General features: G+C 44.4%; 1 pseudogene; it reads right to left on the bottom strand.

The window, feature by feature from the left end:
- Nucleotides 1–24,920, bottom strand: part of LOC142183487 (transmembrane protein 132A-like) — an 86,037-nt pseudogene extending 61,117 nt beyond the window's left edge.
- Between the last annotated feature and the right edge of the window lie 2,279 nt (nt 24,921–27,199).

Raw genomic sequence — 27,199 nt, 5'->3', positions numbered from 1 at the left:
CCTTGTCTTTTGAGAGGATTTCAAGTGAAAAAGCTTTTCCCTATATTTTCTGTATGGGCCATTTATATACAGTATTTATACAGGGTTATCATATCTACCCTTAAAAGCCTTTTCTCCAAACTAAATTAATTTTACTCCTTTCATGTCCCTTAGCAGTTTTGTGGCCCTTTGTTGAACCTTTTCCAACTCTAGGATATCCTTTCTGGTGCCCATAACGGAACTGCATATTCCAGATGGGTCCGGTGAAGTGATTTATACAGTTGAAATATTACATTCATGTCCCATAAGTCCATACCCCTTCACAACTTCACAATATCCTGCAAGCCTTAGAAAGAGCAGATTAACATCGCTTGCTGTAATTTAATCTGTGATCTACAAACACATCCAGGTCCTTCTCCACCAGTGACTCTCCCAGCTTTATTTCCCAAGGACAGGGGTCCTCAAACTTTTTAAACAGTGGGCCGGAGGCAGAGCAGGTTGCACAGACATTGGGAGAGGTGCCCTCCAATAGGTAAAGTGAAGTGCGCTCCTTGGCCTGGCCCGAGCTCCCCAGGAGCTTCATTATAAATGCACGCCTGCCGGCGTTGTCAGCGGGGCCAGACAGAAGTGCTTGGCGGGCCGCATGTGGCCCACGGGCCGCAGTTTGAGGACCCCTGCCCTAGGACCTATGTTGCATTTGGATTATTTTTACCCAGATGTTTAACGTTACAATGAACCTCATTTGCTGATCCTGTCGCGTTTTTTAGCATGTTTTCTTTTTACACGTGTAAAAGATTTAATTGAAGTCAATGGGAGTGTTATTTTTACAGATATATATGCAGATATATTACATTAAACTAGGACTAGATGCTCACCACTAGGACCTTCACTCAGAGCCCCAACGCACGTTTTGCACCCCGCATTGTCAGGGGACTACTTATTAAATCCTGCCTGCAAAAGATCAATGATTTTTGATATATCTGGAAGAAATTGATCCGGGATATTTAGAAGTTGCCATGAACAGAACTTCTTCTATATGTTTATATAGATAGAAGAATTTACTTTTTTATGACTTTGTTTGAGAGTGGAAATAACTTCATCTTATAATCCTCTCTTCCTCAGGATGGCCCTTTCAGGATCCAGGACGTTAGATTCAAAGTCTCTAGATCTGGATGTAGCAGCAGACTCAGATAACAGGTCCAGTATCAAGGGAAGAGGAACTGGGTGCTCCAGGGCCAGTCGTTTTAGAATGGGAAACCAACTTCTCTTGGGCCGAGATGGAACCACCAGGGTCAATCTTATTTTTTCCCTTCATATTTTCTTTAGAACCAAGGGTATCAGAGGAAATGTAGGGAAGGCATACACCAGTTCCATGCCCCAATCCTGAGAGAGCGCATCGATTGCCACAATTTGTCCCTCTTTTTTGATGGAAAAAAGCACCTTACTTTGGTGTTTCTCTCCATAGGGTCCTTCAGCTGCAAAGAGTCTTCAAAAGGTTTAGCAGTTTTTTTGACTACCTTAGCTACCAGAATATCTACTTTAGGTAGCTCGTCCCATAACCCAGAATCCCCAGAATTAAAGAGCAGACGATTTTTAAATTCCCTGGGGATAAATAATTGTCTTTCTGCGTTCTCCCATTCAGACAAGATTTCTGACTTGTTGCACAAAAGCACAAGATGGGATAAGGTGGTTAAGGAAGGTGAACAGAGAATGGGAGCTGCACATACGTGAGTGAAGGAGAGACAGACAGATGTGGATAGAAGTAACAGGAGGTGGGAATGGGCAGTAAGTTTGTAAAAAAAAAGCAGCAAACAGAATCAAAAGACATGCCTACGTCGGGTTTTGCTGTCTGCTTGAAAAGTCGGTCATCTTTAGGAACGGACACTTAAGGACAGGCACGGAGTGCAAAAGAACGCACCCGATCGCCATTTAAATGAATGAAAAATGTCACGGACACAGCTAGTGTCCGCTGCTAATGTCCGTGCAAGATTGTGAACGGCCACTAGCAGCGGACAATGACTTTAGTGTGAACGCTCCCTTACAAGTTTTTCGAAGTGATAATTCAGCTGTTATATCTTTTGCCCTGTCTAAGTGCCATGAGTAACTGCAGCTTCGATACCCTTAGGATTGAACTGTGTCATGCCAACCCCAGCACTCGTGCCTCCCCTATTAATAAGTCTACATATATAAGACACATATGCCTTTTTTTGCTGAAAAAGCCACCCTGCATAAAAAAAATAAAATAAATAAATAATAATAATAATAATAATAATAATAATAATTTTTTTTTTTTTTTTTTTTTTTGGGGAGGGGGGGGGGGGGGGGCTCTGAACAGCCACAATACAAATGTGTAGAATCTCCCAGAAAATAGTGAAAAAAGAGAAAGGCTTTAACAAAATATATAAAAAATAAAGTAAATAAAAGTTCTAAATCACACAAAAAGTATCCTTGTGTCTAAAAGTGCCCGGTCTACTGAATATAGGGTATCTGCAGTGCTCCTATTCTGTCGGGAAGGAGTTAATAGGAGCACTGCAGACACCCAATATTCAGCCAGGCTGAATTCCAAGTGGGGGACAAAAAAAAAAACAGTCCTCAGGCTAGCTCGGGGAAGGGGCAGACAGGCAACCAAAACACCCCCTCTCCTTCCCCAGGTAATGGCAAGTGAAACCGAGGAGGTTGGTACCGAACTTCAGATGTCAGATTTGAAAGTGTCTCATGATAACTTTGGTACAGCACAACACCAGGATCCCACTTTGCAAAGGGCCTGGGAAAATGTTATTGTTATCAATGGTGTGACTCAGCGCCCAGGCGCTGATGAGGTGTTCCCCCGCCTGGTTGTCAACCAGGAGTTGTTATAGAGAGTTGCCAGGGTGTGAGGTGAGACCTTAAAGCAGTTACTGGTACCCCAGCCTTATCGCCGGATGGTGCTGGAGTTGGCACATAAACATGTGCTAGGGGGTCACCTAGGTGCCACAAAAACACTGGACCGCATATTGCAGCATTTTTATTGGCCGGGGGTATATCATGAAGCAAAAGTGTTTTGTGAAACATGTCCAGACTGTCAGTTGCATGCGCCCATGGCACATTTTCGAAGCCCCCTGGTACCTCTGCCCATTATTGAGATGCCCTTTGAAAGGATTGCCATGGACTTGGTAGGTCCTTTAGTTAAGTCCGCTCGAGAGCATCAGCATATTTTGGTAGTCATGGACTATGCTACCCGATATCCTGAAGCCATCCCTCCACGTCGGCAAAGTTGATAGCCAAAGAGTTGTTCGCCGAGTGGGTCTACCCAAAGAAATCCTCACAGATCAGGGTACCCCGTTCAAGTGTAAAGTCACCAGGGAATTGTGCAAACTCTTTAAAGGGGCTTTATCAGCAAAAAATTTTTCTGTATGAGCCCCAAATATGCGTGAATAGCCTTTAAACGGGATGGGGGTTTAAAATAAGATTAGCGGTGCCTGAATAGCTTTTTTAAAGGCTATTCACGCATACAGTGTTGGCCAAAAGTATTGGCACCCCTGCAATTCTGTCAGAGAATACTCCTTTTCTTCCAGAAAATGATTGCAAGCACAAACTCTTTGGTATGAATATCTTCATTTATTTTGCTTGCAATGAAAAAACACAAAAGAGAATGAAAAAAAAGTCAAATCATTGATCATTTTACACAAAACTCCAAAAATGGGCCAGACAAAAGTATTGGCACCCTCAGCCTAATACTTGGTAGCACAACCTTTAGACAAAATAACTGCGATCAACCGCTTCCGGTAACCATCAATGAGTTTCTTACAATGCTCTGCTGGAATTTTAGACCATTCTTCTTTGGCAAACTGCTCCAGGTCCCTGAGATTTGAAGGGTGCCTTCTCCAAACTGCCATTCTGAGATCTCTCCACGGGTGTTCTATGGGATTCAGGGCTGGACTCATTGCTGGCCACTTTAGAAGTCTCCAGTGCTTTCTCTCAAACCATTTTCTAGTGCTTTTTAAAGTGTGTTTTAGGTCATTGTCCTGCTGGAAGACCCATGACCTCTGAGGGAGACCCAGCTTTCTAACACTGGGCCCTACATTATGCTGCAAAATGTGTTGGTAGTCTTCAGACTTCATAATGCCATGCACACGGTCAAGCAGTCCAGTGCCAGAGGCAGCAAAGCACCCCCAAAACATCAGGGAACCTCCGCCATGTTTGACTGTAGGGATCATGTTCTTTTCTTTGAAGGCCTCTTTTTTTTCCAGTAAACTCTATGTTGAGGCCTTTTCCCAAAAAGCTCTACTTTTGTCTCATCTGACCAGAGAACATTCTTCCAAAACGTTTTTGGCTTTCTCAGGTAAGTTTTGGCAAACTCCAGTCTGGCTTTTTTATGTCTCTGGGTCTTCCTGGGTATCCTACCATACAGTCCCTTTTCATTCAGACGCCGATGGATAGTACGAGTTGACACTGTTGTACCCTCGGACTGCAGGGCAGCTTGAACTTGATTGGATGTTAGTCGAGGTTCTTTATCCACCATCCGCACAATCTTGCGTTGAAATCTCTCGGCAATTTTTCTTTTCCGTCCACATCTAGGGAGGTTAGCCAGTATCATGGGCTTTAAACTTCTTGATGACACTGCGCACAGTAGACACAGGAACATTCAGGTCTTTGGAGAGGGACTCAAAATTTTGCTTCTCAAGTCCTCAGACAGTTCTTTGGTCTTCTTTCTTTTCTCCATGCTCAATGTGGTACACACAAGGACACAGGACAGAGGTTGAGTTAACTTTAATCCATTTCAACAGGCTGCAAGTGTGATTTAGTTATTGCCACCACCTGTTAGGTGCCTCAGGTAAGTAACAGGTGCTGTTAATTACACAAATTAGAGAAGCATCATATGATTTTTCAAACAGTGCCAATACTTTTGTCCACCCCCTTTTTTGTTTGGTGTTGAATTATATCCAATTTGGCTTTTTGACAATTCTTTTTATGGTTTTCCATTGAAGACAAAATAAATGAAAATAATAATACCAAAGAATTTGTGATTGCAACCATTTTCTGGAAGAAAATGAGTATTATCTGACAGAATTACAGGGGTGCCAATACTTTTGGCCAACACTGTATGTGGGGCTCATACAGCAAAATTTTGCTGATAGAGCCCCTTTAATATTAAATAATTGCGCACATCTGTTTACCATCCCCAGACAGATGGGTTACTTGAACGGTTTAACAAAACCTTAAAAAGTATGCTGAAAAAGGTGGTGAGCAAGGATGGAAAAGACTGGGATGTTGTTACTCTATTTGATGTTTGTCATCCGTGAGGTACCACAGGCTTCCACTGGGTTTTCTCCTTTTGAGTTGGTCTACGGCAGGCATCCTAGGGATCTATTGGACATTGCCAAAGAGACGTGGGAGCAAGAACCCACCCCCCACAAAAGTATCATTGAACATATTGCTGGTATGCAGGACAGGATAGCGGCAGTTACGCGCATGGTTAGAGAGCATCTGCAGGAGGCCAAAAAGGCTCAAAGCCGTGTTTACAATAGGTCAGCGAGGGCAAGGACCTTTAAACCCGGTGACCCAGTACTTGTACTCATTCCCACAGTGGAGAGTAAGTTTCTGGCCAAATGGCAGGGCCCCTATGAGGTAATGGAAAAGATAGGGGAAGTGAACTACAAGGTCCATCAGCCAGGTAGGAGAAAACCTGAACAGGTTTATCATGTAAACTTGCTAAAGGCGTGGAAAGACAGAGAAAGTCTGCTTACAGGGAGCCAAGAGAGTTTAGCTGGAGATCTTTCTGTAAGCAGACTATGTCCCATGAAACCCCCACAGGCTGTAGTTGGGACTACAGATAGCAGCAGGGGTAGGAATATCAGAGACCCTCACAAAAAACCAGCAACAAGAGTGCAAAGAGTTTGCAGCTAGGAATACAGATGTATTCTCTGAGCAACCTGGGCGTACATCTGTAATCAAGCATGTTGGGGACATCAAATGGTCCTCATAAGAGTATGTTGCAGAGCTCCAAATTAAATAATTAATTAACAGGCCTAGATGGACTGCAGCCATCTTCTTTAGGCCTGGAGAACTGATTAAGACACAAGATGGTGGTGTATTAAAAGAGTTCTGATTTATTGTTACAGAGAGTAGCATTTATACAGACAAAAGCAGGTTGGACTTGACATGATTGGTTATAACATAAGCTGTGGCACATGACTATTGGATAAGGTCTGCATCTCATTATTACACTCCAACCTGGGATGACCTTTCTCATGGCATAAAGAAGAATCTAAAATATTTATGTGTAAACCAACATCTTACACTAATTCTAGATGTATATCACAGCAAGAGAGATAATGATCACATGCTGGTCCACTCCGGCCTTGGGGCTACCGATCAACAAGTTATTGAACCAGTTTCTACACCCACCCTCAAAGATGAATAGTCTTACCACAAACAGATAAGGAGTTATAACCCAACCATCAACATTCCACACGCCTTATCCCCTAAAGGGGTCTCTTAGACTCTAAACAGACATTTTCATAAAGTTTATATAAGAAAAAAGTTACAAGATGGCTGACAGAATACAAGATGGAAGATGTGATCCTAACAAGCATGATATTGTTACTGAGCCCCATGTGAAAGTACGGATGCGGCCGTACTGGGTCCCCGAGGCTCGCCGACAAGCTATTTCAGGCAACGTGCAGAAAATGTTGAAATTGAGAGTCATTGAGGTGTGTGAATGGGCCAGTCCCATTGTTCTAGTTCCCTAACCAGATGGGACATTGCATTTCTGCAATGACTACAGGAAGCTGAACGAGGTGTCTAAGATTGACGCCTACCTCATGCCTCGGGTAGACGAACTTATTGAGAGGCTTTGAGGGGCCCGGTACTCCTCTACGCTTGATATCACTAAGGGATGTTGACAGGTACCCCTGACAGATAGCGCCAAAGAAAACACTGCCTTTATCACCCCTGAGGGACTTTTTTTACTATGTCGTGTTACCGTTCGGGCTCCATGGGGCTCCAGCTACATTCCAACAGTTAATGGACATGGTGTTGAAACCTCATAGCCTCAGCGTATCTGGATGACATCATCATTTTCAGCAATGACTGGGAGAGTCATTTGGCCAAGGTACAAGCTGTAGTGGATTCTTTGAGAGCAGCTGGACTGACTACCAACCCCAAAAAGTGTGCTTTGGGGATGGAGGAGACACGCTATTTGGGGTATGTTATCAGCCGTGGCATAATCAAACCCTAGGTCAACGCTATCCAGGAATGGCCTCGACCTCTGAGCACCAAACAAAGTTAGGTCACTCCTAGGCATAGTTTGGTATTACAGGTGGTTTATACCCAACTTTGCCACGGTATCTGCTCCCCTGATGGACCTTCTAATGACCAGGCCAAAAGTGCTTTTCAGGCGCTAAAGGTGGCCCTTTGTGGATCTCCTGTCCTAATTAAGCCCAACTTTAGGAGGGAGTTTGTGGTCCAGACGGATGCATCAGATGTAGGACTGGGAGCCGTCCTGTCTCAGGAGGTGAATGGAGATGGCTAGACGGTTGGAGGAGTGTTTAAACTAGGTACTGGGGGGGGGAGGGTAACAGATGTAGAGGGCAAGATAGGGTAGAAATGGAAAGAGGGCTAGATACTGTAACTGGGGTGGAGTGGGGGATGGGGTTAGACTGAAATGTATGTATACGAATGCCCGAAGCCTTACTAACAAGATGTAGGAACTAGAAGTGATGATGTTGGAAGAAAATTATGACATGGCGGGGGAAAGTGAGACATGACTGGACTCTAGCTATGACTGGGCTGTAACTATACAAGGGTACAGTATGTTTAGAAAGGAGCGTACAAATAAGATAGGTGGAGGGGTTTGCTTACGCTAGGTTCACACCTGCGTTCTTCTTTCCGTTCTGTGCTTTCCGTCTTCTGCATGCCAGAAGACGTAAAGTACAGACCGGGTCCGGCCGTGAGCGGCGGTGAGCGTTTTATGCTCTCCGCCGCGAAACCGGATTTTTTTATCCGGACACAGAGTACTGCATGTCCGACTCTGTGTCCGGATTATAAAACCCGGTTTCGCGGCGGAGAGCATAAAACGCTCACCGCCGCTCACGGCCGGACATCTCTCTCACCCATTCAAATGAATGGGTGAGAGAGACTCCTGCAGGTTTCCATCTCCTGCCTCTGTTTTAGGCAGGAAACGGAAACCTGCATAACGGAGTTCACAACGCAGATGTGAACGAGCCCTTATACATAAAATCCAGCTTTAAGCCAGTCCTGCGTGATGACATCTGGGAGGAAAATGAATATGTGGAGTCCTTATGGGTGTAAATTACGGGAGGAACAAAAAATAATAAAATACTGATACGGATTTGTTATAAATTTCCAAATATATAGCATTATCAGGGAGGGAAGGCGGCGTTCCTCCCCGCTCCACAGCACAGCGCGATTGGCTGTGCTGTGAAGAAGGACGTCTCTGGCTAACTGTCAGAAACGCCCTTCTGACCATAGAAGAGCTACGGTACCGGACCGTAAGCTCTTCACACCGGGCACAGATCGGGAAAGCCGACAGTGCGCTGAACTCAGCGCACTGTCAGCTTTCCGGCAGTATATAGAACTGCCTGTGTGCAAAATGGTGAAAGGTCCTCTTTAAGGATTTAGTAATGACTGGATCTGTTCCACAGGATTTGCAAATAGCAAATGTGGTGCCAATTTTTAAAAAGGGGTGTAAAAGAGAACCTAGAAACTATAGGCCAGTAAGTTTAACTTCTGTGGTGGGAAAGATATTTGAGGGCTTTCTAAGAGATGCTATCCTGGAGTATCTCAATGTAAATAATCTTATAACACCCAATCAGCATGGGTTTATGAGGAATCGGTCCTGTCAGACTAATCTGATCAGCTTCTATGAGGAGGTCAGTTCAAAACTGGACATGGGTAATGCAGTAGACGTGGTGTATCTGGACATGGGTAATGCAGTGGACGTGGTGTACCTGGACTTTTCACAAGCTTTTGATACTGTTCCACAATCTGTTGGTATGCAAAATGAGTATGTTGGGACTGGGGGAAAACATATGCATTTGGGTTAGCAACTGGCACACTGATAGGAAACAGAGGGTACTTGTTAATGGTAAATATTCAGACTGGACCACAGTCACTAGTGGGGTGCCACAAGGGTCAGTATTAGGTCCTCTCTTGTTTAATATCTTTATTAATGACCTGGTAGAGGGTTTAAAAAGCAGAGTGTCCATATTTGCAGATGATACTAAACTTTGTAGGGTAATTAATAATGAGGAGGATAGTAGAATATTACAGGGGGACCTAAGGAAACTGGAAGCATGGGCAGAGACTTGGCAAATGAAGTTTAATGATGACAAATGTAAGGTAATGAACTTTGGTCGATGTAATAAAATGTATGACTATGTACTTAATAGTAAATTACTGGGTAAGACTGTCAATGAAAAAGACTTAGGGATTTTGGTGGACAGCAAGCTTACCTTTAATGACCAGTGTCAGGCAACTGCTGCCAAGGCAAATAAGATTATGGGATACATCAAAAGAGGTCTAGATTCTCATGACAAGGACATAGTTATGCCTCTATACAAATCACTGGTACGGCCACACTTAGAATATTGTGCGCAATTTTGGGCCCCGATATACAAGAAAGACATAAGTGAACTTGAAAAAGTGCAAAGACGGGCAACCAAAATGATTAGGGGAATGGGTGGACTGGAGTACAACGATAGGTTAACAAACTTGGGGTTATTCAGCTTAGAGAAAAGACGTCTACGGGGAGATCAAATAATGTACAAATACATGAAGGGACAATACAAAGAACTTTCTAAGGATATTTTTATTCCTAGGATAGTGACAGTGACAAGAGGACACCCTCTACATCTGGAGGAGAGAAAGTTTCACCAGAAACATAGAAGGGGATTCTTCACAGTAAGAACAGCGAGGCTCTCGAACTCTCTGCCCCAGGAAGTGGTGATGGTGGATTCATTAAACAAGTTCAAAGAGGGCCTGGATGCCTTTCTTGAAGAGAAAAATATGACAGGTTATGGACTCTAGATTTTAAGGACACGTTGATCCAGGGTTTTTATACTAACTGCCAGATTTGGAGTCGGGATGGAATTTTTTCCCCTGAAATAGGGCAATTGGCATGAGCCTGATGGGGTTTTTTGCCTTCCCCTGGATCAACACTGTAGGGATTGTAGGGTTATAGGTTGGACTTGATGGACTAATGTCTTAATCCAACCTCATCTACTATGTAACTATGTAACCTACCTGAGCAGGAAACTCACACCAGCAGAAAAGAATTACAGCATAGTAGAGAAAGAGTGCCTGGCCATAAAATGGGCATTAGAGGCCCTGAGGTACTACTTGCTGGGGAGGCAGTTCCGTCTGGTGACCGACCACTCACCCCTCACTTGGATGAGCAGGACAAAGGACAAGAATGCCAGGGTGACTAGACGGTTCATGGGTAAAAAATATGCAAATCTATTCTCCTGGATGGAATTAGGAGAACAGAGTGCACTCTGTACACCACCCTATAGAGGGCAGCATCCTTAACATCATGAACGACTCAGTTTTAAAGTCTTTTAATCATAATGTGGATTTAATTGCTAAATCAGTATTTCTGTCCCAAAAGGAACAGATTCCCAGCTATGGAAAGCGCTGTTTCGGCCTATTGGGCCATCCTCAGCATAGCGTAGGGATACTGATTTAGCAGAGTGAGAGACTATAGACCAGGGTATGGGAACACTCGTCCACATTAGGGAGAGCATGTGCCTACATAGGCAGTACGGAGACTTACAAGTCATTCCTGCTCCGCTAGGGATTATGAGTCCAATAGCCCGAAACAGCGCTGTCCATAGCTGGGAATCTGTTCCTTTTGGGACAGAAATACTGATTTAGCAATTAAATCCACATTATGATTAAAAGACTTTATAACTGAGTCGTTCATGATGTTAAGGATGCCTCCCTCTATAGGGTGGTGTACAGAGTGCACTCTGTTCTCCTAATTCCATCCAGGAGAATAGATTTGCATATTTTTTACCCATAATCCCTAGCGGAGCAGGAATGACTTGTAAGTCTCCGTACTGCCTATGTAGGCACACGCTCTCCCTAATGTGGACGAGTGTTCCCATACCCTAGACGGTTCATGTCACTTCAGAACTTTAAGTTCACAGTGGAGCACAGAGGCGGGAAAATGCCTTGTCCCGAACATTGTTTGTTGGCTGGAGTTCGCCCAGAGGGGTCAGAACTGGGGGAGGGGGGGGGGGGTATGTGAGAGAGTGAAGGGTGTAGTCTGGGAAGACAGGTATATTCCAGCCAGGCACCTAAAGGGTGTATGGTGAGACCCACAACAGGGAGGTCAGCTGACTAATCAAGGCCTGATAATAGTGTCAGTGTGAAGACTAACAGGGTGGCACCACACTGACAGAGCTGACCTGTCCAGACCGGACCTCCAAAGCAGGTACTGTGCCACACGTTGCTGTTGCCAAGGTGGAAGATTGGTAGTCGCCTGTAAAGTCAGGGAAAAGTTTCCTTACGTTTAAGTTAGTTTCTCAGCCGAGGTTTTTTTTTTGTTTATTCTGTGCCTTTGCAAAGGCAGTGTATGCGCTACAAGTGAATAAAAGCCTGAACTTGTGTGCAATCCAGTGTCTGTGTCCCTGCTTCCTGCACTGCTACAAGCATCTACCTGAGCGATTCCCCACAACATGAACTAAGCAAACATTGAATACTACACTGCTACAAGCATCTACCTGAGCGATTCCCCACAACATGAATTAGGCAAACATTGAATGGTATATGATCCTCTATTCAACCCAACTCTGCTTGCTGTTGTGCATCTCCCTTCAACTCTTGCTGTAACATTAAATGGTATTTGATCTTCTATTCCACTCATCTCTTACTGATCACTGAACCCTATCCTAGCATTAAATCCAGGCTGTATTTTTGCATTTCCATGTGTTCTTATCTGTACTAGTGTCAGTCTTTTGCTGCTCACTGATTTTATGGCTGTTTCTGGTCAGTGTTTACTATGGTCAGTATGTGTGGGCAGGTCTTGCACTTTTTCTGTCCCCACTGACCACAGATAAAATAAAGGCCCCCAACTCTAATCAGGACTACAAGATCCCAGGTACCTTCACCTGCAGCACACCTAATGTGGTGCATTTAATAATGTGTACCAAGTGTCTCACTGGGGGTCTGTATGTGGGGGAGACAGGCCAGACACTTAGGATGAAGATGAACTCGCACCGTCACATAATTAGAGAGCAGAGAATTGACCTCCCTGTGCCAAAATACTTCTGAAATAAAAATCATAATATCATCAATGATATGAAGATCCTGGTTTTAAGAGGGAATTTCCAAAACAAAAAAGATCGGCGTGTGTGTGTGAATATAAACTAATGATGACCTTTGACACACTTCAAGGAGGGTTAAACCAGTCACAGGGTTTTATGTAGTTTTACAAGTAAACACCACTAATCAAGGGAATCATAAAACTCAGAGACCCTTCCTGTGAACTGACTTTTTTTTTATTATTTTTTTGACTTATGTGTTTATTTGCTTGTACTGCTTTCCAACACTGTATTCCTCTATAAATATGCTCGCCTTCGGATATTGTGTTATACCAGCCTGATGAAGGAACCAAGTAGTTCCGAAAGCTCTCAATATGTCATCATTTTTTGTAGAGCAGTGCGTTTAATCTACCGTATATACTCGAATATAAGCCGACCTGAAATAAGCCGAGGCCCCTAATTTTACCACAAAAAACTGGGAAAACTTATTGACTCGAGTAAAAGCCGAGGGGTGCTTTTTCAGCACAAAAACTGTGCTCAAAAATTCGGCTTCTAGTTGAGTATATACAGCTTATGAGGGAAGCATTTCCAATGCAGAGGGCATTTTTCTATGCTGCATCCAAAGTGCAGATTAACCAAAGTGCACTTACACATGGCATTTAAACAGGGCACGAAACAGGCAAACCATGGAAGAACACCAGGTAAACTTGAACCCAAAACAACAAGATTAAATACATGGTATCATGGAGCTGCACGGTCACTTACTATCTTAGCAATTGTCTTCCTGCAGACCACCCATCCATCTTAACCACCAGTGCACATTATCCATATCAGTCCCTCTCTTCTTCCTTTTCCCATGTACAGCTCTCACAATCTTTTCACTCTCTTTAACCACCCTAATACCTTCACTTATTTTAGCAGTAAAACCAAACTTAAGTGCCCACGTAAATCACTGAACCACCTTCTGTCTCTGTCCATTATGCTCCTCCTAGCTGCTGGGGACATCTCTCCAAACCCTGGCCTTCCTTCTTTCACTAACTTTTCTTCTTCCTGCAAACAGAACTCCTACAAACCTCATCAATATTCACCGTGCTCCTTCTCCTTATCTTTCTCCTGTCTCTTTTAACTGCTCTCTCTGGAACACCCGCTCAGCATGTAACAAACTAGAATTTATTAATGACATATTCCTTAGAAAATCTCTCAACATGCTCACCCATACTGAAACTTGGATCCAGCAGTCAGATACAGTCTCCACTGCTCTGCTTTGTCTCATGGTGGCCTACAATTTTCATAAATTTCTAGGCCTGACAACAGGCAGGGTGGTGGGGTAGGCTTACTTCTGTCGCCACAGTGTCATTCCATCGGTACCCTCGCTCTCATTCCCCTCATTTGAATTCCATGCTATCAGACTTTTCCGCCCACTCTCCTTACATGTGGCTGTGATCAACCATCCACCTGGCTCATCCTAACAATTTCTGGATCATTTTGCTTCTTGGCTTTCCTTCTTTTTATCCAGTGAAATTCCTACCCTCATCATGGTTGACTTTAACATCCCTGTCTCCCAAGCTGCCTCACAGTGTCTCTCAATAACCACTTTTTTTGGTCTTTCACAACATTCATCTTCTGCCACACATATGATCTTGTCTTCCATCGACTCCTCACAGTTTCTAAATTTACTAACTTTTCTCTGTCGCTCTCTGCTCATAACCTTCTGTCTCTCACCAGCAGTGCTCTTCACAGGATACACCTACCCATCATACATATAGGAATTTACGTGCTATTAATACCCAGCACCACTCTGATACTCTACAGTCCTCTCTATCCCCCATCTCCTGTCCCAATCTGGCCACTAGTCACTATAATGAAACCCTTAAAAGTGCATTGGATGAGGTGGCTCCTCCCTCCACTCGAAAAGTGCAATATAGGAGGCAGAATCCCTGGCACATGCCAAAGACACGTTTTCTTCAGTGGTGCTCTAGGCATGCTGAACGTCTCTGGAGAAAAATCACATACATCTGCAGATTTTCTCCACTTCAAATTTATGCTTAAAACATATGGTTCTGCCCTTTACCTCACCAAACAAATCTATTTCACCGTTCTCTCTCCTGTAACCTTAAAAGGCTCTTTGAAATGTTTCACTCCTTACTCACACCCAAGGTGCAGGCACCATTTATAGACCTTAGTGCAGATGATCTGCCGACTTATTAACATGTCAAAATCGATAAGATCACTCAGGAAATAACGGCCCAATCCCCAAGGTGGCATTGATTCTGTCACCTACCAAAGTACTGATCCCCTCAACAGCTGTACTTCCGACTGTGCATTCTCATCTTTTTTTTTTTTATGTAGATTGTAAGACCCATATAGGGATCACAATGTACATTTTTATTTTTCCTCCTATCAGTATGTCTTTGTAGAAAGGGAGGAAATCCACGCAAACACAGGGAGAACATACAAACTCCTGGCAGATGTTGTTCCTGGCAGGATTTGAACCCAGGACTCCAGCGCTGCAAGGCTGCAGTGCTAGCCACTGAGCCACAGTGTTGCCCCTTCATTCTCATCTTTTGAACCTGTTACAGAAGAGGAAGTATTCCAACTACTTTCTTCATCTCGCTCTACAACATGCATTAGTGACCCTTTCCCCTAACACCTTCTCCAATCTCTGTTGCCTGCTGTCACAACTTGCCTTACTAAAATATTTAACCTCTCTCTCTTCTGGAATTTTTCCATTCTCTTTCAAACATGATGTCCTCCCGCTATTGAAAAAATCCTCCCTTGACCCGTCCTGTGTTGCTAACTATCAACCCGTCTCTAACCTCCCCTTCATCTCCAAAATATTGGAATGCTTGGTCTATTCTCGTTTAATCTGCTATCTATCTGCTAACTCTCTTCTCGAGCCCTTTACAATCTGGCTTCCGTACTCTGCACTCTACTGAAACGATCCTCACAAAAGTCTCCAATGATTTCCTGACGGCTAAATCCATTGGTAATTTCTCTCTTCTTATTCTTCTGGATCTCTCAGAAGCATTTCACACTATTGACCATCAACTCCTCCTCACTATGCTCCACTTAGTCGGCCTCACGGACACTACACTCTCCTGGTTCTTCTCTTAGGGAGCGTTCACACTACCGTCGGTGTCCGACATGTAGTGTCCGCTCCTAGTGTCCGCACAAAATCTGTCACGGACACTAGGAGCGGACACTAGATGTGTCCGTGACACCTGTCATTCACTTGAATGGGCATCGGGTGCGTTCTTTTGCACTCCGTGCCCGTCCTTTCCTGTCCGCAAGAGAAGATGCAGGGTTTTTCTGTCCGCTTGAGAAGTCGGACATCTTCTCTTGCAGACAGGGAAGGACGGGCACGGAGTGCAAAAGAACGCACCCGATGCCCATTCAAGTGAATGACAGGTGTCACGGACACATCTAGTGTCCGCTCCTAGTGTCCGTGACAGATTTTGAGCGGACACTAGGAGCGGACACCGACGGTAGTGTGAACGCCCCCTTATCTCTCAGCCCATGCTTTCAGTATATCATTTGGAGGCTCTGTTTCTTCCCCTTGCCGTTGAGGTTCCTCAGGGCTCAGTCCTAGGTCCCCTGTTCTTCTCTCTACACAGCCCCATTGGACAAACCATCACCAGATTTGGTTTCCGGTACCAACTTTATGCTGACGACACTCAATTATGAACATCTTCCCATTATATCGCCCCTGCACTCATACAGAACACCAGTGACTGGCTCTCTGCTGTCTCAAATATCATGTCTTCGCTCTATCAAACTGAATCTCTCAAAAACAGAACTACTGCTGTCTCCACCATCTAATAGAGCTATCCCTGATATATCCATTGCGGTCTCCGGCCTTACTATAACTCATAGACAGCAGGCCCGCTGACTTTGGGTTGTGTTTGACTCAGACCTTTCCTTCACCCACCCATATCCAATCACTTGCACCCTCATGTCATCTCCACCTCAAAAACATCTCCAAAATACGACCTTTCCTTACTAGAGATGAGCGAGTAGTATTCCATCGAATACTTCTCCTGCATAGGTATTGGTGTAAAAAAAGCACCAGGGAAGGTGGGAGGGGAATCAAATTTTTATTGCGTTTACCACGTGGTATTCGACAGAGTACACCAATAACTATGCAGGGGAGGTATTCAATCGAATACTACTCGCTCATCTCTATTCCTTACCAGAGATACATTAAAGACACTTATCGTCACTCTGACTCTTGCCTTGACTACTGCAACTCCCTTCAAATTGGTGTTCCCCTTACTAAACTCTCCCCTCTACAATCTATTCTGAATGCAGCAGCCAGTCTCATCTACAACCAGATTAATTCCCAATTTCTACAGCTTCGAGCACAAACTAAATACACATCTTTTCAGACAGGCCTATCACATTTCCTAATATAAACCCTTCCGTACCGTAATTAGAATCCCTAAAACAAACCCTTCTCCATTCATGCTCCCACATTACGCCACATGATATGATGCCGTTTGAGTCTAATTTTATATGTCCAGGCACCATCTGCATGTTAAAGGATATGACTAGGAACGGTCATACAGTTTTGTGTAATGACGGTAACCCCTATTACAAAACTGACCACTGTATACGCAATGCTACCTCCGATGCCGCCCCTGCTACCTTTTGAGTCACCCCCTCTACCTCATAGATTGTAAGCTCTTGCGAGCAGGGCCCTCAGTCCATTGTGTGAAATAACTTTCTTTGTAATGTATCTTTCTGTCTGTATTTGAACCCTACAAATTGTACAGTGCTGCAGAATATGTTGGTGCTATATGAATAAAGTTTATTATTATTATTAACTATACAAAGAAAGACTAGCAGACTTGCAGGCCTGATTTAACCCCTTTTGGAGAGTGTTGAAGGTCATCATGAGTTTAATCTCCCATATGCGGCACTCCATTCCTGCATATATATGCCTATCTTCAGAAATTCTGTTATACCATCCTGATGAAGGGACCTCTATAGAGTCCCGAAAACTCGATATGTCATCAAAAAATTTTTTAAGTTAGCCATTAAAAAAGGTATCAACTACTGAGGACTTCTCTCAAAAAATTTCTTTCACTTCATATCCACTGGCTAACACGGTACAAAAACATTTTTTCTTATATAAGAACTAGCTTTTACCCGCAACTTCGTCTGCGGTGATTTGAGAATTGGGCGGACACAGACTTGTGAAAGTAGTTTAAAAATGTTGGATGGCCAGTAAATGAGATATTGTATATTGTGTATGTAGTAATACAGACAATTGTTGTAGGGTTTGAACCTGCAATCGTTTGAGTGCAAGTCTCCATAGGAGGCAGTGATATGTATATGCATTACAGTAGTTTTGTCCGTGTGTTAGTGATGTGTGATATGTATATGCATTACAGTAGTTTTGTCCGTGTGTTAGTGATGTGTGATATGTATATGCATTACAGTAGTTTTGTCCGTGTGTTAGTGATGTGTGATATGTATATGCATTACAGTAGTTTTGTCCGTGTGTTAGTGATGTGTTTGTGTCATTTTATTCTTAGTTGAAGTTTTTTTTTGAGTACCACTTAGGGGTTTGAACCTGCAATCATGTGATTGCAAGTCTCCATAGACGGCAATACACGCGTATTGCCGTCTATGGGAGATTGTGTCCTGTACTATTATCACGGCTGTCTATAGACAGCCGCGATAGTAGTATTCCAAGCACAGACGTGGGAGCTTGCAGTATGCTCCCGGCGATCAGCGGAACAGGTCGGCTCGTGGGAGGTGAGCAGCCAGGAGCCGGCCTGCAACTTTGAAGGCATGGGGGTAACCGGCTCTCCGCTCCGAGTGTAGCGGAGAGCCGGTTACTCTTTGGGGATGTTGGGGAGGGCCGGCCCGTATGGGCTAGCCGGCGGGCTGTGGGGAAACGCTAGGGCGGAGGAGACTGGAGAAAGAGCAGGAGCATGTGTGCCTGAAACTTACCGCTGAGCAGGCAAAGCAAGGTAGGGAAGGCAAGTTTGAGGGTTGGGGATGAGTGTGGAATGCCGACATAGACTTGTGGCGGCGCGGGCCAGGCTTTCTGTGCGCTGTAGTGACGTGTAGGCAGGAAGTGTGCGTGTGGCCTCCTCAGTGCAGTGTAGTTCGCCTGGGGCTAGGAGTCCTGCTTTTGTGAGTGTCCTGCTAGGAAGCCATGTTGTTTAGTGGCACAAAAAGTAGCCTGTGACTCAATCCTAAGGGAAAGCTAGGTTTGTGGAAATTTGCACGCAAATCCGTCCAGGCGTTTTAGCGTGATTGAGGTACAAACAGCCAAACTCACAAACATCCAAACACACAAACTTTCACATTTATAATATTAGTAGGATATGAGCATACATAATATAAAAAGAATTACTCCAATAACCCCATTATAGTTTATGGGGTCCATGTGCTTTAACTGAACAGTGTGTGCAGTTGAGATTTTATTCTGTCCGGAGGGTTCCTCATACGGACTCCCCCGGATGGAATACATAAGCTAAAGGTGATCAGCCTTACCCCTGGTCCCGCCGCTCACCTTCAGCTTACCCAGCATGGCTTGGCTCCTCCTCCGCTCACCGCCATCTCCAGAATGAAAATGGCACAGCCTAGGCCACTAAGACCCATAGCAAACCATGCCTCTTGCACGCTGATAGGATTCCATCCAAGCGTGAGAGGAGCTTGTGGTTGCTTGGGATACCTACTGGCCGGATAGCAGAAGTACCGGTAAGTACCGGTATGCGTCTGCATTTTGTGAATGTAATCTGTACTACATTGTTGTTGATGGGGTTTTGGGGTGCAGTAGGTGCTGGGGAATGGGAGGGGTGGGGTTTTGTTTTTCTAACTGCTCCTTTCCTGAGACTGGGTTTTTTCCCCCCAGTTGGAATTCAGCCTGACTACAACCAGGCTGAATATAGGGAATCTGCAGTGCTCTTATTCCGTCAGGAAGGAGTTAATAGGAGCAGTGCAGATACCCTATATTCAGCCTGGCTGTAGTCAGGCTGAACTCTGATTGGAGGGAAAAACCCAGTCCTCAAGCTCAGGGAAGGGGCAGACAGACAACCAAAACACCCCCCTCCCCTTCCCCAGCATCTACTGCACCCAAAACTCCGGCCATTTTGATTTTTGAAATTTTCCAGCAGCTGCTGCATTTCCCCCCCCCCCCTTCCCTCGGCTTATACTCGGGTGAATAAGTTTTCCCTGTTTTTGCGGTAAAATTAGGGTCCTCAGCTTATATTCGGGTCGGCTTATACTGGAGTATATACAGTATCTTTCACATTCTTTTTGGGGCCATCCTTGGCTTTGGCTCAAAAAAACGCAACAAAATCTGCCCCATGTGGCATATATGGTCATAAATACAGTCTCTGCAAAGTAGATGGGAGTCTAGCACAGAGGTAGGCACCTTTTTTAGCATGGCGTGCAGATTTAAATAAAAAAAAATCAAATATGAGGTCCTCTGAGTGCTGGGCAATTGTTAAGCTGACGACCCCTATACTAAAGTAATATAGCACAATCCGTAACACAGGGGTGCCATCATACTGTTCTCCCGGCCACATGCGTTTACCTCATTGATACACCTGTACTTTTCCATTAGAAGCAATGTAAATACAGGTGTAACCCACAATTAGTGGTAAATGTATATGACTGGGAGCAGATTGGGGTAACACCTGTAGGGTGTCACACTATGTACCTGAATGCTGCATAGAGTCCCCAGTTGTCGGTACTTTCACTTTAAGTGAAACGCAGATTAATTTCAGCCACTTTTAATTCCTGACGGTGCAGTAACAGCAAAACCACAGCCAGGAATTAATGGGTGTCACACTTACACCAAAGTGACCGCACTGGTGTCCAGGAACTGGATTTGGCTATAGTTGAAGCTGGGTACACAGTGTGTCACCATCCAAAAAGATTCACCCTAAGGCTGAGGCCCCATGTTGTGAAAACGCTGCTTTTTTGGTTGCATATTTTGCAGATTTTTTCTGAGCCTAAGCCAGGAGCGGATTGAGCAGAAAGGAGACGTATAAGAAGTATATGCCACTTGTGCCACTCTCGGCACACGTGCCAGGGGTTGCCGACCCTTGGTCTAGCAAATCCCATCCACATTTTGCGTAACAATATGTGCAGCGGACACGCTGTGAATTCTGTCAAACGCTGGTGAAGCAGAAAGTCTTTTTTGTGGAAAAAAAAAGTGATGCGTTGGTGTTGCTGTGGCCTGCTACACGAGGCTTTAGCCTAAAGGGGTTATAGGAAAGCCCCTTTTAGAGTAAGTCATACATGGGATGTACATGCAGAGGATTAGACACTGCGGACTTGTTGACCACTTATTTGCCACATTGTACGAGATCTAAATAAATCCCACAGCATAATATGACCTGAAGTGCAGAATGTCTCGCAGAAGCCTTATGTTCGCTTACGCTGCAGGTCATTCTGGGCATTGTTTGCTGTGAAGTAGATCAGGAAAATCCTCTGCAAAAGGAAAATTTGCTGCAAAAGGAAATTAGCAGCGGACACTTACTCTATATGGAAGTATCTGCAATTAGAGATGAGCGCACACTGTTCAGATCAGCCGATCCAAACAGCACGCACCCATAGAAATGAATGGAAACACCTGTGACGCCGGCCGCCGTCAAAGTCAGGGCTCGTTCACATCTGCGTTGCCCTCTCCGTACTTCAGGTTTCCGTTTCCTGCCTAAAACAGAGGAAGGAGACGGAAACCTGCAGGAGTCTCTCTCACCCATTCATTTGAATGGGTGAGAGAGCTGTCCGGCCGTGAGCGTTTTGCGCTCTCCGCCGCGAAACCGGGTTTTATAATCCGGACACAGAGTCGGACATGCAGAACTCTGTGTCCGGATAAAAAAAATCCGGTTTCGCGGCGGAGAGCCTAAAACGCTCACGGCTGGACCCGGTCTGTGGTTTCCGTCTTCTGGCATGCAGAAGACGGAAACCATAGAACGGAGACCGTGAACGCAGGTGTGAACCTAGCGTCAGCGTCACAGGTGTTTCCATTCATTTCTATGGGTGCGTGCTGTTCGGATTGGCTGATCCGAACAGTGTTCGCTCATCTCTTTCTGCAATCTGTACAGAGGACTAGGTACAGGCATTTCGGCAGTTTACTAGTATATTCTCTTGTTAAAACTCATTGGGAAACGCCAACACTTCGTGCCCTGAAAATGCCCACTAACAAAGGGCAATGTGATGCTGCAGCGCCCACCACCAAATCCTATATAATGAACTTCGCCTGCATCAGTCTCCTGATATTCCAGGACCATTGTCCTGCCAGGAAGCTGCAGAGGTAATGAGTATGTCATTGGGAGGCGCTATGACTCACAAGTGAGGAGTACATAGCTCCTAGGAACTACCCACTTACTGTAGAGTCCTATAGGTTAATTGCCCCCTGGCATTACGAGGGGGCATTTGAAAATAAAAGGGGTCTAGTTGTGTTCTTAATATGGGGAATGGATGAAACTCTGATAGTAGTGAAATGTTTGGCACTATGAAGGGAACATTATACAGTTAAAAAAAAAAAAAAAAAAGCTATTTGTGGATTATACTATGAGGGCAAATGGGAATCTTGTGGTAAGTGGATGACATGACAGTATTTAGTCCTTGTATAGCAGTCAGTGAGTGAGTGAGTGAGTTAAAGACCTTAGGAACATCTCTGTAAGCAATGCAGCACATCATATTAACAGAATGTGACTATGTAATAGGTACAATAGTTCAACATTTGGGGCCCCACTTATTTTTGCCCCACTTTGTCTAAAACCGGGCCCTGCTGTCGCGTATATGATATTGAAGACCTATTACAAACAAGTAATAAACGTTGCAGTCCTGGAAAAACCCTATTAACACAAAATTTGTGTTAAAAAAAACTTGGACAGAGAAGCACTAAAATAATAAATGTAATGTTATGCACATAGTAATGCATGCATACATACAGTACATACATAGTGAAATAAATTTGAAGATTGCTTACTAAAATGGGGAAAACACTGCCCAATGTACAACACACTAGGTAGCACAATAGATTAATGGGGTTTCTGAGATCATCAAACATTGGGCCAAACAGTGGAAAATGTAACAAAAAGGCCCCAATAAATCCTCTACAGTTCCAGTATTGTTGTTGTGCTCTTATTTACTGTGTAACACTGTTGACATGTCTGACTATCCATTTCACTGATGCAACATATTAATGGCCTCAATATCCTACTGCTAAGACCACTGACTGGTTACTGCGATGACATGAATGGTCAGACATGAGCCACTAAATCATTAGCGTTGGAGCGGAGTAGTTTTATCAGAAGAAAACTGGTCTTATTTGATAGTATTTTCCCTATCAGTTAAGTATAGTAGAGCTGCAAGAGGTCCAGATGTTGGAATCTTAAGGTGCCATGCACAAAAAAAAAATTTGGTCCATATATCCTTGCAGAATTACTGTCTGACTTTAAACAGAACATGACAGTGAAGCAATGGGCTGGCATGGACTACCAGCATCACAGATCACTAAGATGCAAGTAGTCCTGTCCAATGATGTGCAGGTTGGGTTTTCAGGACCAAATTCTTCCACGTGCAAGAGGCAAAAACACCTAAACACAACCAAATTATGAAAGCAACTTATAATTGAAACTCAATGCACCGAGATACAAGTAATCAAACACTTATAGAAGAGATTTAAAGGGATTCTATCATTAAAATTATATGGTGCCCCTAGGTTAAAGCGATTCTATCATTAGAAAGCAATTTTTTTCTGCCTACCACGTCAGAACAGCTTTAAGAAAGGCTATTCTTCTCCTACCTTTAGAGGTCTTCTCCAGGCCACCGTTCAGTAGAAATCCCAGTTTTCGTCTGTACAAGTTCTCTCGAAAGCACTGGGGGCGGGCCACAGCGCTCAAACAGCACTGGGGGCATTCCCAATGCTGTGAGAGAAATCTCCAGAACCACCTCCACCTTCGTCTGGAACGGCCTCTCTTTGCGACTTCTTCCGGCGCTGTTTAAGCGGCCATTTTCTTGTGGCCGGCGGGCATGCACAGTCGGCTTTGCCCGAGGCCTAGAAGTTTGAACCCAGCTCTGGAAGAAGATGCGAAGAGAGGCCGTTCCAGACGAAGATGAAGGCAGCGCTGGAGATTTCTCTCGCAGCATTGGGGATGCCCTCAGTGCTGTCTGAGCGCTGGGGCCCGCCCCCAGTGCTGCAAGAGAACTCATCTGTATTCTGACGAAAACCGGGATTTCTACCGAACGGCGGCCCAGAGAAGACATCTAAAAGGTAGGAGAATAGCCTTTCTTTAAGGCTATTCCGACGTGGTAGGCAGAAAAAATACAATTTTAATGATAGAATCCCTTTAAATGCGTTTTCCAACTGCAAATGGAGTTTTCATACTGATGACCTATCTGTAGTAGACGGGGAGAGTGCGCAGGCTGCTCCTATTCAAGTAATGGCTGAGGTGTTGCTCCTGTCGCTTGAATAGGAGCAGCCTGCATATGCTCCACGTCCAGTACAGCAGCTTCCGGTACCTGGACGGTGTCAGCACAGCGGATCTGTGTGGGCTTCAGGTGTCATTCAGTATACAAACTCCATTTGGGGCAGGAAAATCCCTTTAAATTCTATATTCACATTTGTGCTGGAGTCTTCGTGGTAACGTCTGTTTGTAATTGTGACTGTAATTCCTAGACAGATGACATTTTCGTCTGCCAGTTTCATTTTTAAAACAATAGACCACATTATACTCAATGGGTTCAATTGGTATCTGTATGCAATCGCACTTGTAGTCGTCCACATCCTCTGATGGACCAGAACTATGGAAAGCCCAATCCAAATGTGAATTTACCATAAACTAGCACGCAAAGGTGAATTCACAAACAGCAAAATTTAGAACTGAAATTTCTGTGATGGTCTCCTCTCAGTAGAGGCTGGAGAAACGCATGTGTTTGCCAACAAAACAACCTCAGTCAGATGAATGGAACTGATTTTCAGTTACAAAATTTCTATAACAAATCTGTTTCACATTGTAAAATACACAAAGAACAGGGGATGCTTGTCTTGCACAATGGACTTTATTATTAACTGGTTTAAAGTCATGCAACTTAATTCTCTTACAATTCTCTTGTGCAATAAAATAGAGAAATACAAACTATAAAAACATATTATATTGTGACCTGTGGAATGACAGCTGCTGCTTGGGAAGCCACAAATATATATATATATATATATATATATATATATATATATATATATATATATATATATATATATACACACACACACACACACACACACACACAGTGCACCCAGCAAGCCATAACATAGACTCACAGACAAAAGACACTGAGGCGGCCAATACCTTGTGCCAAGCTCAGGATGCCCAAGATCAACGGAGCAACGTCCATGTTCTTCCTAGAGCTGTCACCTCGAAGCAGCGAAGTCCATGCACTAGAGAGTCTCGGCCATGATGCCCCTTCAGTGACTACCTCTGTGAAAAACCGTGTCCCTGCGATACAGGGCGTGTCAGAGTATGGGTGTGACCGTGCACCGAACACGCGCGGCACGCATACACGGAATGAAAACAAACGCCCTATTCCGGTGCTGAGGAAGATGTGTGAACCGCAATATAAGGCAGCATGGAGCTGTCAGCATTCCTGTGTGTGAATACAGCCTCTATCCTCAGACGCTCAACATCGTACAAAGACAAGGAGAGACAAAAGAGGGCGGGAGTAGTGAGGGGAGGGAGGGTAAGGAAGGATTCCTGCTCTGCCTGCCTGTCCACCACCTCCCCCACCTCGCATGCCCTGACCAATTTCTTATACTCAGAACAATACATCGCCTGCCTGCCGCAAATTGGGCATTTTGTGTGTACAGACCACTTCTCTTCTACACACTGTAATATAATAATGTAATATATGTAATGTAATACTGTAATATATAATGTAATAATGATTTGCATAGCTTCACCTTTAAGATGTCCTTAAAGGGATTCTATCATTAAAATTGTATTTTTTCTGCCTACCATGTTGGAATAGCCTTCTTCTCCTACCTAGATGTCTTCTCTGGGCCGCCGTTAGGTAGAAATCCTGGTTTTCGTCGGTATGCAAATGAGTTCTCTCGCAGCACTGGGGGCGGGCCCCAGCGCTCAAACAGCTGTGAGAGAAATCTCCAGCACCGCCTTCGTCTTCATCTGGAACGACCTCTCTTCGCGTCTTCTTCCGGAGCTGGGTTAAAACTTCTAGGCTTTGGGAAAAGCCGACTGCGCATGCCCGCCGGCCACAAGAAAATGGTCACTTAAACAGTAAGTGTAAGCGGTCATTTTCTTGTGGCCGGTGGGCATGTGCAGTTTGAAAGGCAAAAGACGACACGGAAAAGAGGCTGTTTCAGATGAAGATTGAGGCAGCGCTAGAGATTTCTCTCGCAGCATTGGGGATGCCTCCAGTGCTGTTTGAGCACTGGGGACCGCCCCCAGTGCTGCGAGGGAACTCATTTGCATACTGACAAAAACCGGGATTTCTACCAAACGGCGGCCCGGAGAAGACATCTAAAGGTAGAAGAATAGCCTTTCTTAAGGCTATTCTGACGTGGTAGGCAGAAAAAATACAATTTTAATGATAGAATCCCTTTAAATTTACATTATATGTAGTGCCACATGATAAATAATACCATTGCACTCTGACCTTATGGTGCTGCCACATATTGGGGGGAATAAACTATAACTAAGAATGAACCACTTTCAAATACATCAACAATATCGTAAAATGTGCCACGCAGCAATAGAAAATTTGATACAGTATAAGAGGACTTTTCACCACCTCCGCCAATTCAAGTTCTTAGCTTCTGTTAATAATCGCTACTTTGAATTTCCTCTCTAGCCTTCACCATTCCCAAGCAACAAATGCAGTTAGTTTTTATCTCTGATGAGCTATTTAGCTCTGTAATGTCTGAAGGGCGCTGTGAGTCAGGGGTGTGATTCAGAGCTGCAATAAGAGACAGCCAGTATCGGTAAGTTCACACTGGGATTTTTGTATCGGAACCTGAGATGTAGGCCGCCGCAGTTTCCGATCCAAAAACCAGGTAGCTGTGACTGAAAGCCGGGGCTCTGCATCGGCATCCAGCTGCGCACTCTGCTCTGGATTAGGCCCAATCCTAACACCACCCTCTTGACAGTACAGAGACTAAATACTATATCAGACACCAAAAGTAACAGCATTGATTGCTCAAGTACTAGAGAAATAATTCCAACTGTGCCAGAAACAGTGGAGCGGCACTTAATAATTGATGTAAAGAGCTGGACTTGTTGGAGGTGGTGAAAGGTTCTGTTTATTAAAGAATAATCAAGCGACCTACACCAGTTTAGAAGACGTCTATTCTGCATTGTATTTTTCACACTTATCTAGTAGTTCATGCAGCGTATCAGATGTATTTTACAAACTGGTGAGAGTGTCACTTTTCTGTATTAATATAGGTGCAAACCTTAAAGGGGATTCCCAGGCAAAAAAAAATCTTAAAAAAAAAAAAAAAAGTTGTTAGTGTTATTAATGGGTTAATAAGTGCACACAAATACCTTTAGCAGTGTTTTAAGTGATTTCTGGGTTTCTGTGGGGGCTCCTGGCATTCTCTGTATTTGTATACCTGGTGTGGCTTCCTGCATGGTATCATGGTAGTCGTAGGCTGGCTCATACTACCTCCCTCTTTCACTCCCTCACACCCCCTTCCCTAGCTATCCCATTCACTACTAGCCCTTCCCAACTAACTCAGCCTACCCCATCATACTTACCTGTCTTCATTCCAGTCTTCCTTCTGGAGGATGGCTCCTCCTCTCCTTTGACTCGGCTGAGGAGCGTCCTGGCCAGAGGAGCCTCCCACGTCTGCGCAGTCGTGGTGGAGTACTGGCTGCAGTGCAAGGCCAGGACTATAATGCATGCACTAGCAGAGTCAAAGAAGAAGAGGAGCTGGAGGGAGAGTGTTGGTGATGTTACATTTCCGG

The sequence above is a fragment of the Leptodactylus fuscus genome, chromosome 10 (assembly GCF_031893055.1).
Source record: "Leptodactylus fuscus isolate aLepFus1 chromosome 10, aLepFus1.hap2, whole genome shotgun sequence".
Taxonomy (NCBI): Eukaryota; Metazoa; Chordata; class Amphibia; order Anura; family Leptodactylidae; genus Leptodactylus; species Leptodactylus fuscus.
This window is presented reverse-complemented; position numbering and strand designations above follow the sequence as displayed.